A 17,213-nucleotide genomic window follows, 5' to 3' on the forward strand; every position below is an offset into this window, starting at 1 on the left:
TTGACTGAATTCTGATGAAACTGTGAACTCTGATTGTGTGAACTTGATTGTGTGAACTCTGATTTATAATTTATGTGACATGATTTTGTCATTGTGAACTCTGATTTTGTATACTCTGATTTTGAGAGATGAAACTGTGAACTCTGATTGTGTGAACTCTGATTTTATGAAATCTGATTGTGTGAACTCTGATTTATGTGACATGATTTTGTCATTGTGAACTCTGATTTTGTATACTTTGATTTTGAGAGATGATTCTGTGAACAAAGAATTTTTTGAACTCTGATTTTGTGACATGATTTTGTGAACTCTGATTTTATTAACACTGATTTTAAGACATGATGAACTGCTAAACTTTGAATTTTGGATGTTGTTTGTTCATTTGTTGTGAACTTAGGAGTTGAGATTATTGGGTTGGATTGCTGATAATATTTAGGTATGGATGAAAGTATCAACCAAGAACTACCTAGGAATAATAATGCTGAAAATAATTCTGCTTCGAATGAACGTTTTCTTCCTCCCACGAGTAACAAAAATCAGTCACAAACTTCTAGTGTTCGGGGAAAAACTGATCCTGCTTGGAGATACGTTGCTTTACAAAATATAAATGGAAAACCGCATTACCAATGCTTATTTTGTCTGAGTACTTTTGGGGGCGGGGGAATTAATAGAATGAAAAAGTATTTGGCGAAGATAGGTGGAGACATTAAGAAGTGTTCTAAGGTCCCGTATGATGTAGAAAAACAAATGGAAGGTTTATTGAAAGAGATTCAGAAAAGTAAAACTAGTAAAAGGAAAGTAAGTTTCAACGAAGAAGGTTTATTGAAAGAGATTCTGAAAAGTAAAACTAGAAGTGTTCTGCTCCATGTTTACAAAAAATGGCAGCTCGCATTCTTAGCCAAGCATCTGCTTCTTCAGGGTGTGAAAGGAATTGGAGTCTTTTTGATCAAATTCATACAACAAGAAGGAATAGGTTGGAGCATGATAGGCTAAGTGATATTGTGTATGTTACATATAATTTGTGTCTTAAATCCAAGTAATATATATTTCATCCTTTCATTTCATATCATTAGATTTTGTATAGCTAATATACTAGGCTTATCATATATTTTATTTAATTTGTTAGGAATGAAAGAAAAAAAGAAAGCAAAAGTCGCAATATGATCCAATCGATATTGAAACTATTGATAAGGTTGATTTTTGGGTGACGGAAGAGGTTGTTGAAAAAGAGCCTGATCTTCCAAGTAATATTGAAGACTTGCTTCGTGAGTATTATAGTTTATTGATCAGACAATAAATTACAATAGCTTTTATCTTTAATTTATTGATAATGTGTTATATTTTCTTAGATGAGATTGATGCTGATTTAGATCAAGGTGGTGGTGGTGGTAGTTCTAGTACATTTTATGCTGCACCACTTGCTTTTTCTGGTCCAAGTAGTGAAAATGAAGGTGATGAAATCAATGACGCAAATCTGTAGCAAATTATGGAGGATTTTGATGATTGATGTCAAACTTGGATCATTTTGATGCTGCTATGTTATGTTTGATTGGTTGTTTGTTTGTTGACTTTTGAACTTTGAATTTGTATTTGAATGAGATTATAACATTTGGTTTATGTAGTACTTTTAATTTGAATGATATTTTAAAGTTTAGATTAGACTATAATTATATTTTCATGTGCTTATTTATATTTTATTTATTATTTTATTATAAAACGATTTTTACGGTTCAACCACGGTCGAACCGGTTGAACCTATAAACCAGTGAGCTAGTGCCTAGAGCGGTTCGATGACCGGTTCAGTTTTTAGAACCTTGTTAATTACTCTGTTGGTCCCTATAGTTTCACGAAATTTTCAATTAGGTCCCTTTACTTTTTTTCTTTTTAATTAGGTCCCTATATGTTAATTTTTTTTCAATTAAATCCCTCACGTGACAAAAAATCTAAAATAACAGAATATTCTCTTAAAAAATGAATATTCTCTTTTTTTTTTGGAATAGCAAGATACTCTTATATTTTTAAAATTCCAAAAAAATCCTTCTCACTTCCACACTCACATATCCTTAGCCATAACTTCTTCATCAAGCTCTCTCCGGATCTGCCGCATGGTGCCCTCTCGCTGCGCCTCCTCCTCTCGGCGTCCCTATCGTGCCTCGTCCCTTGTATTCTACTCATCCCTTGTATTTCGCCGCGCCTCTGTCCCTCTCTCCCTCGTCGCGTCTCACCTCCGTGCCTCCGTGCCTTCGTTCTTCCATGCTTCCCTCGTCTCGCCGCACCGTGCCTCCGTCCCTCCCTCACCGCGCCGCCGCTCCGTCTCTCGCGCCTAGTTTCGCTGTCTCGCGCCTGCTCCCGTGGCTTCCATTTCAAACAGAGCCTAGGACTAGGTTGGATGCAGGGACTTGGGGGTTGGCCTTGGTTATTGCATTTCAGACAGAGCCCAGGACCAGGTATGATATTAGTTTTCACTTTTCAGCATCATGATTGTAAAGAAATTTAAGTCTGTCTTCAATTGCATATGTTTTACTTCATGATTACTTAAATACTTGTTTATTGTTTATTTCTATTTAGGGTTTGATGATCAGTATTCAATAACATAATTCATAACATGATTGTACTAGTGATTTGTTTTCAATGCTTGATTCGCTTTCGGGATGACCTTATTGCTTGGCCCTCCAGGAAGTGGCAAAACAACACTATTGTTGGCTCTGACAGGGAGACTTGACCATTCTCTCAAGGTTTTGAATCTCTAGCCTTTTTTCTTGTCATTTTTTTTACTAATTTTCTCTATATAATAATTGGTGTTTGAAAGTGGCATCTGCATGCCATGCCATATTGAATCTTTCAAGCATTGCTGCATTAATTTGTCATAGCATTTTTTTGTCTGCTAATATATTGTACCACAAAGGAATTAATTATGAATGAGGTGGAATGAAACTCAATAGTTGATAGTTTCTATTTAATATACTGTTCCTTACGTTGATTCATTGTTTAGATATAAGCTTATAAAAAAATTTTAGTCCCTCTAAAAGATTTTTCCTTTTTAACTATCCATTTATGCTCTTATTTTGTGTATTGGATCTGGCTTTCAAGTACTGACGATAGTTGGAGTTACTGATTTGGGATATTTGTATATGTTATTTATCGACTTGGAGTTTAATTATCTTAATGTTTGGTGTGCGAAATTGTGATCACTACTTTTCACAACTTAAATAATCCCTAGTAATGGCCCCAAGAACTTGGTGCTCAATACCATGGCATAAACACAACTTTGCACAACTAACCAGCAAGTGCACTGGGTCGTCCAAGTAATAAACCTTACGCGAGTAAGGGTCGATCCCACGGAGATTGTTGGTATGAAGCAAGCTATGGTCACCTTGTAAATCTTAGTCAGGCAGACTCAAATGGGTATAGTGATATACGAATAAAGCATAAAGATAAAGATAGAGGTACTTATGTAATTCATTGGTAGGAACTTCAGATAAGCGTATGAAGATGCCTTTCCTTCCGTCTCTCTGCTTTCCTACTGTCTTCATCCAATCCTTCTTACTCCTTTCCATGGCAAGCTTATGCAAGGGTTTCACCGTTGTCAGTGGCTACCTCCCATCCTCTCAGTGAAAACGTTCCTATGCTCTGTCACAGCATAGGCTAATCATCTGTCGGTTCTCGGTCAGGCCGGAATAGAATCCAGTGATTCTTTTGCGTCTGTCACTAACGCCCCGCCTGCTAGGAGTTTGAAGCACGTCACAGTCATTCAATCATTGAATCCTACTAAGAATACCACAGACAAGGTTAGACCTTTCGGATTCTCTTGAATGCCGCCATCAGTTCTAGCCTATACCACGAAGACTCTGATCTCACGGAATGGCTGGCTCGTTTGTCAGGCGAGCACTCGGTTGTCAGGCGATCAACCATGCATCGTGTATCAGGAATCCAAGAGATATTCACCCAATCTAAGGTAGAACGGAGGTGGTTGTCAGTCACACGTTCATAGGTGAGAATGATGATGAGTGTCACGGATCATCACATTCATCAAGTTGAAGAACAAGTGATATCTTGGACAAAGAACAAGCGGAATTGAATAGAAGAACAATAGTAATTGCGTTAATACTCGAGGTACAGCAGAGCTCCACACCTTAATCTATGGTGTGTAGAAACTCCACCGTTGAAAATACATAAGAACAAGGTCTAGGCATGGCCGTGAGGCCAGCCTTTCAATGATCTAAGAATGAGATGTCCAAAGATATCTAATACAATAGCAAAAGGTCCTACTTATAGAAAACTAGTAGCCTAAGGTTTACAGAGATGAGTAAATGACATAAAAATCCACTTCCGGGCCCACTTGGTGTGTGCTTGGGCTGAGCAATGAAGCATTTTCGTGTAGAGACTCTTCCTGGAGTTAAACGCCAGCTTTTATGCCAATTTGGGCGTTTAACTCCCATTTTGGTGCCAGTTCCGGCGTTTAACGCTGGGATTTCTGAGGGTGACTTTGAACGCCGGTTTGGGCCATCAAATCTTGGGCAAAGTATGGACTATCATATATTGTTGGAAAGCCCAGGATGTCTACTTTCCAACGCCATTGAGAGCGCGCCAATTGGGCTTCTGTAGCTCCAGAAAATCCACTTCGAGTGCAGGGAGGTCAGAATCCAACAGCATCTGCAGTCCTTTTTAGTCTCTGAATCAGATTTTTGCTCAGGTCCCTCAATTTCAGCCAGAAAATACCTGAAATCACAGAAAAACACACAAACTCATAGTAAAGTCCAGAAAAGTGAATTTTAACTAAAAACTAATAAAAATATACTAAAAACTAACTAGATCATACTAAAAACATACTAAAAACAATGCCAAAAAGCGTACAAATTATCCGCTCATCACAACACCAAACTTAAATTGTTGCTTGTCCTCAAGCAACTGTAAATCAAATAAGATAAAAAGAAGAGAATATGCAATGAATTCCAAAAACATCTATGAAGATCAGTATTAATTAGATGAGCGGGGCTTTTAGCTTTTTGCCTCTGAACAGTTTTGGCATCTCACTCTATCCTTTGAAATTCAGAATGGTTGGCTTCTTTAGGAACTTAGAATCCAGATAGTGTTATTGATTCTCCTAGTAAAGTATGATGATTCTTGAACAAAGCTACTTATTGAGTCTTGGCTGTGGCCCAAAGCACTCTGTCTTCCAGTATTACCACCGGATACATACATGCCACAGACACATAATTGGGTGAACCTTTTCAGATTGTGACTCAGCTTTGCTAGAGTCCCCAATTAGAGGTGTCCAGGGTTCTTAAGCACACTCTTATTGCCTTGGATCACAACTTTATTTCTTTCTTTTTTTTCTTTTTTTTTCTTTCTCCTTTTTTTTTCGAATTTTTTTTTTTTTGCTTTTTTTTTTTGCTTCAAGAATCATTTTTTATGATTTTTCAGATCCTCAGTAACATGTCTCCTTTTTCATCATTCTTTCAAGAGCCAACATTCATGAACCACAAATTCAAAAGACATATGCACTGTTTAAGCATACATTCAGAAAACAAAAATATTGCCACCACATCAAAATAATTAAACTGTTATAAAATTCAAAATTCATGCAATTCTTTTTCTTTTTCAATTAAGCACGTTTTTTTTTCATTCAAGAAAGGTGATGGATTCATAGGACATTCATAACTTTAAGGCATAGACACTAAGACACTAATGATCACAAGATACAAACATAGATAAACATAAGCATAGAAATTCGAAAAATAGAAAATAAAGAACAAGGAGATTAAAGAACGGGTCCACCTTAGTGATGGCGGCTCTTTCTTCCTCTTGAAGATCCTATGGAGTGCTTGAGCTCCTCAATGTCTCTTCCTTGTCTTTGTTGCTCCTCTCTCATGATCCTTTGATCTTCTCTAATTTCATGGAGGATGATGGAGTGTTCTTGATGCTCCACCCTTAGTTGTCCCATGTTGGAACTCAATTCTCCTAGGGAGGTGTTTAGTTGCTCCCAATAGTTTTGTGGAGGAAAGTGCATCCCTTGAGGAATCTCAGGGATCTCATGATGAGTGGGGTCTCTTGTGTGCTCCATCCTCTTCTTAGTGATGGGCTTGTCCTCATCAATAGGGATGTCTCCCTCTATGTCAACTCCAACTGAATAACAGAGGTGACAAATGAGATGAGGGAAGGCTAACCTTGCCAAGGTAGAGGACTTGTCCGCCACCTTATAAAGCTCTTGAGCTATAACCTCATGAACTTCTATTCCTTCTCCAATCATGATGCTATGAATCATGATAGCCCGGTCTATGGTAACTTCGGACCGGTTGCTAGTGGGAATGATTGAGCGTTGGATGAACTCCAACCATCCTCTAGCTACGGGCTTGAGGTCATGCCTTCTCAATTGAACCGGCTTCCCTCTTGAATCTCTCTTCCATTGGGCGCCCTCTTCACATATGACTGTGAGGACTTGGTCCAACCTTTGATCAAAGTTGACCCTTCTAGTGTAAGGGTGTTCATCTCCTTGCATCATGGACAAATTGAATGCCAACCTTACACTTTCCGGACTAAAATCCAAGTAATTCCCCCGAACCATAGTAAAATAATTCTTTGGATTCGGGCTCACACTTTGATCATGGTTCTTGGTGATCCATGCATTGGCATAGAACTCTTGAACCATCAAGATTCCGACTTGTTGAATGGGGTTGGTAAGGACTTCCCAACCTCTTCTTCGGATCTCCGGATATTCACTCTTTTTGAGTGAAAAAGGGACCTCGGGGATCACCTTCTTCAAGGCCACAACTTCATAGAAGTGGTCTTGATGCACCCTTGAGATGAATCTCTCCATCTCCCATGACTCGGAGGTAGAAGCTTTTGCCTTCCCTTTCCTCTTTCTAGAGGTTTCTCCGGCCTTGGATGCCATAAATGGTTATGGAAAAACGAAAAAGCAACGCTTTTACCACACCAAACTTAAAAGGTTTGCTCGTCCTCGAGCAAATGAAGAAAGAAGAGAGTAGAAGAAGAAGAAATGAGGAAGAAGGGAATGGCTTTTGTGTTCGGCCAAAGAGGGGGAGAAGTGGTGTTTAGGTTGTGTGAAAATGAAGGGGTGAAGAAGGGTATATATAGGGGAGGGGGAAGGGTAAGGTTCGGTCAAGTGAGGGTGGGTTTGGGAGGGAAAGTGGTTTGAATTTGAATGGTGAGGTAGGTGGGGTTTTATGAAGGATGGATGTTAGTGGTGAAGAGGAAGATGAGATTTAATAGGTGAAGGGTTTTTGGGGAAGAGGTGTTGAGGTGATTGGTGAATGGGTGAAGAAGAGAGAGAGTGGTGGGGTTGGTGGGGATCCTGTGGGGTCCACAGATCCTGTGGTGTCAAGGAAAAGTCATCCCTGCACCAAATGGCATGCAAAATCACGTTTTGAGCCAATTCTGGCGTTAAACGCCGGGCTGGTGCCCATTTCTGGCGTTTAACGCCAGGTTCTTGCCCTTTTCTGGCGTTTAACGCCAGTCTGGTGCCCCTTTCTGGCGTTAAACGCCCAGAATGGTGCCAGACTGGGCTTTAAACGCCCACCTGCTAGCCTTACTGGCGTTTAAACGCCAGTAAGTTCTTCCTCCAGGGTGTGCTATTTTTCTTCCTGTTTTTCATTCTGTTTTTGCTTTTTCAATTGATTTTGTGACTTCTCATGATCATCAACCTACAAAAACATAAAATAACAAAAGAAAATAGATAAAATATAACATTGGGTTGCCTCCCAACAAGTGCTTCTTTAATGTCAGTAGCTTGACAGATGGCTCTCATGGAGCCTCACAAATGATCAGAGCAATGTGGGAACCTCCCAACACCAAACTTAGAGTTTGAATGTGGGGGTTCAACACCAAACTTAGAGTTTGGTTGTGGCCTCCCAACACCAAACTTAGAGTTTGACTGTGGGGGCTTTGTTTGACTCTGATTTGAGAGAAGCTCTTCATGCTTCCTCTCCATGGTGACAGAGGGATATCCTTGAGCCTTAAACACAAAGGATTCTTCATTCATTTGAATGATCAGTTCGCCTCTATCGACATCAATCACAGCCTTTGCTGTGGCTAGGAAGGGTCTGCCAAGGATGATGGTTTCATCCATGCACTTCCCAGTCTCTAGGACTATGAAATCAGCAGGGATGTAATGGTTTTCAATCTTCACCAAAACATCCTCTACAAGTCCATGAGCTTGTTTTCTTGAGTTGTCTGCCATCTCTAATGAGATTCTTGCAGCTTGCACCTCAAAGATCCCTAGCTTCTCCATTACAGAGAGAGGCATGAGGTTTACACTTGACCCTAAGTCACACAGAGCCTTCTTGAAGGTCATGGTGCCTATGGTACAAGGTATTGAAAACTTCCCAGGATCTTGTCTCTTTTGAGGTAATTTCTGCCTAGACAAGTCATCCAGTTCTTTGGTGAGCAAATGAGGTTCATTCTCCCAAGTCTTATTTCCAAATAACTTGTCATTTAGCTTCATGATTGCTCCAAGGTATTTAGCAACTTGCTCTTCAGTGACATACTCATCCTCTTCAGAGGAAGAATACTCATCAGAGCTCATGAAAGGCAGAAGTAAGTCCAATGGAATCTCTATGGTCTCATTTTGAGCCTCAGATTCCCATGGTTCCTCATTAGGGAACTCATTGGAGGTCAGTGCACGCCCATTGAGGTTTTCCTAAGTGACGTTCACTTCCTCTCTTTCCTCTCCAAATTCGGCCATGTTGATGGCCTTGCACTCTCCTTTTGGATTTTCTTCTGTATTGCTTGGGAGAGTACTAGGAGGGAGTTCAGTAACTTTCTTGCTCAGCTGTCCCACTTGTGCCTCCAAATTCCTAATGGAGGACCTTGTTTCAGTCATGAAACTTTGAGTGGTTTTGATTAGATCAGAGACCATGGTTGCTAAGTCAGAGGGGTTCTGCTTAGAATTCTCTGTCTGTTGCTGAGAAGATGATGGAAAAGGCTTGCCATTGCTAAACCTGTTTCTTCCACCATTATTGTTGTTGAAACCTTGTTGAGGTCTCTTTTGATCCTTCCATGAGAAATTTGGATGATTTCTCCATGAAGAATTATAGGTGTTTCCATAGGGTTCTCCTAGGTAATTCACCTCTTCCATTGAAGGGTTCTCAGGATCATAGGCTTCTTCTTCAGATGAAGCATCCTTAGTACTGCTTGGTGCATTTTGCATTCCAGACAGACTTTGAGAAATCAAATTGACTTGTTGAGTCAATATCTTGTTCTGAGCCAAAATGGCATTCAGAGTATCAACCTCAAGAACTCCTTTCTTCTTATTAGTCCCATTGTTCACAGGATTCCTTTCAGAAGTGTACATGAATTGGTTATTTGCAACCATTTCAATCAGCTCTTGAGCTTCTGTAGGCGTCTTCTTCAAATGAAGAGATCCTCCAGCAGAGCTATCCAAAGACATCTTGGATAGTTCAAAGAGACCATCATAGAAAATACCTATGATGCTCCATTCAGAAAGCATGTCAGAAGGACATTTTTTGATCAATTGTTTGTATCTTTCCCAAGCTTCATAGAGGGATTCTCCATCCTTCTGTCTGAAGGTTTGGACTTCCACTCTAAGCTTACTCAATTTTTGAGGTGGAAAGAACTTTGCCAAGAAGGCATTGACTAGCTTTTCCCATGAGTCCAGGCTTTCTTTAGGTTGTGAGTCCAACCATGTCCTAGCTCTGTCTCTTACAGCAAAAGGGAATAGCATAAGTCTGTAGACCTCAGGGTCTACCCCATTAGTCTTGACAGTGTCACAGATTTGCAAGAATTCAGCTAAAAACTGATGAGGATCTTCCAATGGAAGTCCATGAAACTTGCAATTCTGTTGCATTAGAGAAACTAATTGAGGCTTAAGCTCAAAGTTGTTTGCTCCAATGGCAGGGATAGAGATACTTCTCCCATAGAAGTCGGGAGTAGGTGTAGTAAAGTCACCCAGCACCTTCCTTGCATTGTTTGCATTGTTGTTGTTTTCGGCTGCCATGTCTTCTTCTTCTTTGAAGATTTCTGTTAGGTCCTCTATAGAGAATTGTGCCTTAGCTTCTCTTAGCTTTCGCTTCAAGGTCCTTTCAGGTTCAGGGTCAGCTTCAACAAGAATGCCTTTGTCTCTGCTCCTGCTCATATGAAAGAGAAGAGAACAAGAAAATGTGGAATCCTCTATGTCACAGTATAGAGATTCCTTAAGGTGTCAGAAGAACAGAAAAATAGAAGAAAGAGGTAGAAGAATTCGAACTTAATCAGATAGAGTTCGAATTGTGCATTGAGAAGGAGTGGTACTCCATAAATAGAAGGATGTGAGAAGAGAGGAGGAGCTTTTTCGAAAATTAAGTTAAAGAGTTTGAAAACATTTTGAAAAACACTAATTAATTTTCGAAAATAAGAGTGGGAAAGAAATCAAGTGATTTTTGAAAAAGATTTTGAAATTAGAAATCAAAAAGGTTTGATTGAAAATTATTTTGAAAAAGATGTGATTAAAAAGATATGATTGGTTTTTTTTTTAAAAAAATGTGATTGAGAAGATATGAGTTGAAAAACATTTTTAAAAGATTTGATTTTAAAAATTAATAACTTGGCTATCAAGAAAAGATATGATTCAAACATTAAACCTTTCTCAACAGAAAAGGTAACATACTTGAAATGTTCAATCAAATCATTAATTGTTAGCAAGTATCTTTGAAAAAGGAAAGAAATTGATTTTGAAAACATTTGATTGAAAAGATATGATTTGAAAAAGATTTGATTTTGAAAAACTTTGAAAACTTGAAAAAAATTTGATTTGAAAACAAAATCCTCCCCCTTGTGCCATCCTGGCATTAAACGCCTAGAATGGTGCACATTCTGGCGTTTAACGCCCAATGCACTACCTTTTTGGGCGTTAAACGCCCAACCAGGTACCCTGGCTGGCGTTTAAACGCCAGTCTGTCCTTCTTCACTGGGCGTTTTGAACGCCCAGCTTTTTCTGTGTAATTCCTCTGCTGCATGTTCTGAATCTTCAGTTCCCTGTACTATTGACTTGAAAATAGAACCAAGATCAAATAAACAATACATGCAAGACACCAAACTTAAAATTTAGACACTAGACTCAAACAAGAAACATAAAATATTTTTGGTTTTTTTTATGATTTAAAATTTTTTTTTGTGTTTTTCGAAAATTATATGGAAATAGAAAATAAAAGTTTCAGAATTCTTAATTTGGATTCCAGGAATCATTGCAATGCTAGTCTAAGACTCCGGTCTAGGAATTAGACATGGCTTCTCAGCCAGCCAAGCTTTCAGAGAAAGCTTCGGTCCAAAACACTAGACATGGCCAATGGCTAGCCAAGCCTTAGCAGATCATTGCTCCAATAACAAGATTGATAGAAATCAACAAGCTCTTGTGATGATTAGTTGAAACCTCGGTCCAATAAGATTAGACATGGCTTCTCAGCCAGCCAGATTTCAACAGATCATCATGAAACTCTAGAACTCATTCTTAAGAACTCTGAAGAAAAATACCTAATCTAAGCAACAAGATGAACCGTCAGTTGTCCATACACAAAACAATCCCCGGCAACGGCGCCAAAAACTTGGTGTGCGAAATTGTGATCACTACTTTTCACAACTCAAATAATCCCTAGTAATGGCCCCAAGAACTTGGTGCTCAATACCATGGCATAAACACAACTTTGCACCACTAACCAGAAAGTGCACTGGGTCGTCCAAGTAATAAACCTTACGCGAGTAAGGGTCGATCCCACGGAGATTGTTGGTATGAAGCAAGCTATGGTCACCTTGTAAATCTTAGTCAGGCAGACTCAAATGGGTATAGTGATATACGAATAAAGCATAAAGATAAAGATAGAGGTACTTATGTAATTCATTGGTAGGAACTTCAGATAAGCGTATGAAGATGCCTTCCCTTCCGTCTCTCTGCTTTCCTACTGTCTTCATCCAATCCTTCTTACTCCTTTCCATGGCAAGCTTATGCAAGGGTTTCACCGTTGTCAGTGGCTACCTCCCATCCTCTCAGTGAAAACATTCCTATGCTCTGTCACAGCATAGGCTAATCATCTGTCGGTTCTCGGTCAGGCCGGAATAGAATCCAGTGATTCTTTTGCGTCTGTCACTAACGCCCCGCCTGCTAGGAGTTTGAAGCACGTCACAGTCATTCAATCATTGAATCCTACTCAGAATACCACAGACAAGGTTAGACCTTCCGGATTCTCTTGAATGCCGCCATCAGTTCTAGCCTATACCACGAAGACTCTGATCTCACGGAATGGCTGGCTCGTTTGTCAGGCGATCAACCATGCATCGTGTATCAGGAATCCAAGAGATATTCACCCAATCTAAGGTAGAACGGAGGTGGTTGTCAGTCACACGTTCATAGGTGAGAATGATGATGAGTGTCACGGATCATCACATTCATCAAGTTGAAGAACAAGTGATATCTTGGACAAAGAACAAGCGGAATTGAATAGAAGAACAATAGTAATTGCATTAATACTCGAGGTACAGCAGAGCTCCACACCTTAATCTATGGTGTGTAGAAACTCCACCGTTGAAAATACATAAGAACAAGGTCTAGGCATGGCCGTGAGGCCAGCCTCCCAATGATCTAAGAATGAGATGTCCAAAGATATCTAATACAATAGCAAAAGGTCCTACTTATAGAAAACTAGTAGCCTAAGGTTTACAGAGATGAGTAAATGACATAAAAATCCACTTCTGGGCCCACTTGGTGTGTGCTTGGGCTGAGCAATGAAGCATTTTCGTGTAGAGACTCTTCCTGGAGTTAAACACCAGCTTTTATGCCAGTTTGGGCATTTAACTCCCATTTTGGTGCCAGTTCCGGCGTTTAACGCTGGGATTTCTGAGGGTGACTTTGAACGCCGGTTTGGGCCATCAAATCTTGGGCAAAGTATGGACTATCATCTATTGCTGGAAAGCCCAGGATGTCTACTTTCCAACGCCGTTGAGAGCGCGCCAATTGGGCTTCTGTAGCTCCAGAAAATCCACTTCGAGTGCAGGGAGGTCAGAATCCAACAGCATCTGCAGTCCTTTTTAGTCTCTGAATCAGATTTTTGCTCAGGTCCCTCAATTTCAGCCAGAAAATACCTGAAATCACAGAAAAACACACAAACTCATAGTAAAGTCCAGAAAAGTGAATTTTAACTAAAAACTAATAAAAATATACTAAAAACTAAATAGATCATACTAAAAACATACTAAAAACAATGCCAAAAAGCGTACAAATTATTCGCTCATCAATGTTCCATACAGAGAGATCCTCAAGCGCATCTGTGTTGCTAGGAGTGATCATTCACTTGTGGAATCTCTAATTTAGCCTACGTGGTCCCCTGATGGTATGTAAATTTGGCATCTTCGTTAATCTCTAAACAAGATATTTTCTTAATATCATCAAGTTATGATTTCATTAGACATTGATGCATAATTCTTATTGCTTTAGGTTATTTTAATATGTAGGTGAGCTTTTTTTCATCACAGATAGGAAAAATGGTTTTTGGAATATCCATAGATGGATAATTTTCATTATCTTATTATTGTGCCTTTCTCAACTTCCATATATACTTCTGCCTTTCTCAACTTCCATATATAAGGCAAGCTATCTTGTGCTTCTTATTGACAACAGGAGGTCATATATACTAGTTCTTATTTACAGAATTTGTTGAAGTTGGATGCTTTAAGTGGGAGGAATGGTGCTGGTTCTCAGCCAATGCCAAGAGCTAAACAGACACTATCAAGAGTAGCTGTGACAAGAACATCATCAGAGAAATATTCTGATTTCAGCTTGCCAACCTCACAATATTCTAAGGAGCAATCTAAATCATGTGAAATCTGCAGATGATTTGAGACTGTTTAAATCCAAGATTATGTGAGAAGCTTGAGGCAAAAAGAAATGGACTTTGTATGCCTCATTGTTTTACATTGTTTTATTTAATTCAGAGTAGAGATAGCAACATTTTGTACGCCTTATGTGTTAGAAAACGAGCGAAAGCATAATAAAAAGTATATTTTTAAGATTTTGTTTATGAGTTATATAATATTTTATTTATGGATATTAATTTTTTATTATTGTGAAATTTTAATAAAAAATTATTTGTTTAACATAATGAATCATTGAATAGGGATTATAGGAATATTTTTCATTGAATATTTATAGTTTCACCGAATTTTCAATTAAGTCCCTATATTTTTTTTCTTTTCAATTAGGTCCCTAAGGGTATAAAAGTAATTTCACAATTTACTAACATTTTTTTGACGTTTAACATTAATAGGGACTAAATTAAAAAAAATTAACGTATAGGGACCTGATTAAAAGGAAAAAAAAGTATAGGAACCTAATTGAAAATTTTGCGAAACTATAGGGACCAACAGAGTAATTAAACCTTTAAATAATTATAAAAATATCTTATAGTAAAATTTTAAAATTTGTAACTATCTAAATCAATCCTTAAAATTTTTAAAATCAGACACTTATTAAGTTTCAAAATACACAAAACACACTACAAAAAAAATGATGAATGCCGTCAGAATTAACGTAAGCCATTAGCGGTAGATTTGCCTTCGGATTTGATTTTTTGATGGTAAATTTGCCAGTAATAATTTGAAGAAAAACAAGAAAAATTGATGCCGAGGTTACCGTGGGATTTAACGTCAGATTTATCCACCGGGAATCCCTAATTAGTGCAACGCTGCGTTTTGGTCACTTTCAAAGCATTACTATCGGATTTTTCTGCTGATAAATTCAACAGTAATCTTGCCCTAAATTCGAACCGTGAACCCTCTTTTCCCTCATTTTCGAACTACTCTCTCTCTCTCCCCCTCCCACAAACCACTTCCGGCAGTCCCTCCATCAGCGTCGGCCACCGCCAACGTTCAAAGGATGTGTAAACTATCCTTGCGTCATGTTAGTCGCTCTATTGCTGTCGTTTTCGTCGCTCCTGCCACTGTTGCCGCCACCACTGCTGCATCGCTGTTGCCGCTGCTCTCTATGTCGTCGGACCTGCCTCCATCCTCCCTACATGTATGTTGTCCTCCTCCTTCTTCCTATTATTTTTTAGTTTATTGTAAAAAAAAATCCTAATAATACAACCCTGCTGGTTTGTCACCGCAGCCACCACTTCGCCGGAACTGCAACCTTTCTCCCTACAGGTATGTTGTCCTCCTCCTTCTTCCTATTATTAGTATTATTATTTTTAGATTTAATTCATGTATTAGTTTAGATTTAGGATTTTTTAATTATGTTTTGATTTAGAAAATTTTTAATTCTATTTTGATGATTCTATGTTTGAAATTTTATTTAATAGCACTGATTTTGAATTATGTTTTGATGATTTTGTGTTTATTATTATGATTTATGTTTATTGTTTTGATATCATGAAGAATGAAAGTGATTGTTTCTGTATTGTTAAGGATTTATTACTTGAGTTTGTATTAAAAATATTGTTGATGTATTGAATATTTGAAAAGTACAAGTCAGTTTGGGACTTTTGAGAATTCTAACTAGGGTTAAGGTTGGTGTGGTTGGTTTCTTTGTGTAATTGAATTTTCAGTTTGAAAATGATGATGATCATATCAGGTAGAGTTAGAAATGCCTTTACCTGTTTGTTAAAATGCGTCAATTGAATTGAGTACTTAGAAACTTAGAATACTTTCTTTAAAGAAACACAGAAAAAATTCTTTTTTTGCAATTTATTTGAAAAAAAAAACTATTAGCTTATTGTTGTTGTGTGCTGCATCGATTGTGCCAGATCTGGTATTGTTTATGAGTAGTTTATCATTACCGATGTATTATCTCAAATTTTGTACATTTGTTTGATAGAGTTTTTTTATACAGTCATTGTGCGAGTGGGAAGAAAGAGAAAATTTGATGTTTGGATTTAAAGCATTTAATTTTTGGTTTTCTTTAGCTTCTTATGATAGATATAGGACCAAGCTTTGTTTTGCGATTTTGATGAATGAGTTTTTCTAAATTATTTAGGGTTGTATTCATTATGCGGTATTGTGATACAGATAGAGGATGGCTCCTTTTGTATTGATCATTGGTGAAATTTATGCAACGAGAATAAGCATGATGCAGTTTATTTATATTGCTTAAAAGACCGATGTAGATTTTTCTTTTCCCCTGAACTGAGCCATTCCTTTACTTTTTTGTAGGTTTTATACAGCTTGAGTTTACTCAATTTATATTTTGATTGACGATGATAGTAAATACGGATAAAATGTATACTCCTTCTTCAAGGGAGTGTGCCCAACGCCTTAATGCTCTCCTTCTCTCACCATTGTCATTGTGAGCTTGATTACTAAATATAATTTTATTTTTCTGAATCTTTTATCATCTACCAAGAAAAATATTTCATGAATCTAATTACTTATATTTAGCTTATTTGTGTTATCTTAATATAATATATTTGTATAATAAGTTTAGATTTTATTTGTGTTATCTTAATATATAATGTATTTGTATAATGATATCGTTTATAATGATTTTGTGTTGTATAGGATGAATTTGTGTGAATTGATAATTGGTTGTGTTATTTCTTGTTGTTTCATGCTTTTGCACGCCAAGTGTACGTTTGATTATATGTCTTTATGTCTATTATGTGTTTTAAATTGTATGCTGTAGCTACCATATGATTTAGGATGTTTGAATTTGTTTAAAATTTATTTTTTGAAACGATTGTTATTTGAAATTGGATCAAATGGATTAAATTATTTAAAAAAATTAAAATTAAAGTTTACCGGCGGATTTATCGAAAGATAAATCCGACGGAAAAAATTACTAGTGAACTTTTTATGACGATAATTAGTGGTGGATGAAAAAATTCAACAGTAAATAGTTACCGGCAAGGTTTATACTGTCAAATTTTTTGCTGCTAATTCTGACGGTAAACAGATTACCAGTGGATTTATCTGACAATACCCAGTGAATTTCTTGTAGTAACAGCCCCCAACATTTATTTCGTTAGATAATACAGTCCCATTCGTTAGCCACTAATGGTGACTACTGATGTGGAATATTATCTCATACATATGACTGTTAAAGGTTTATAAGTGTGATCTAGATAAATTAGTCCCTAGGATAAAATATAAAATAGTCCCGAAAATTTTAAAAATATCATAACAATTCTTAAAAAATTTTAAAATTTTCAAAACAATCCTTTAAATGTTTTTAATCTTTTCAAAAGTCAATGTCTTATAATATTTTTTAATCAAAAATA

General features: G+C 37.5%; 1 non-coding gene across 1 annotated transcript; it reads left to right on the forward strand.

Moving 5' to 3' along the window:
* Window positions 1–9,460: 9,460 nt before the first annotated feature.
* On the forward strand, window positions 9,461–9,568 carry LOC130942389 (small nucleolar RNA R71). The gene has a single exon (XR_009070960.1). It is a non-coding gene; the product is annotated as a small nucleolar RNA R71 (small nucleolar RNA).
* The last annotated feature ends 7,645 nt before the right edge of the window (window positions 9,569–17,213 follow it).

This window comes from Arachis stenosperma, chromosome 7, assembly GCF_014773155.1.
Source record: "Arachis stenosperma cultivar V10309 chromosome 7, arast.V10309.gnm1.PFL2, whole genome shotgun sequence".
Lineage (NCBI taxonomy): Eukaryota > Viridiplantae > Streptophyta > Magnoliopsida > Fabales > Fabaceae > Arachis > Arachis stenosperma.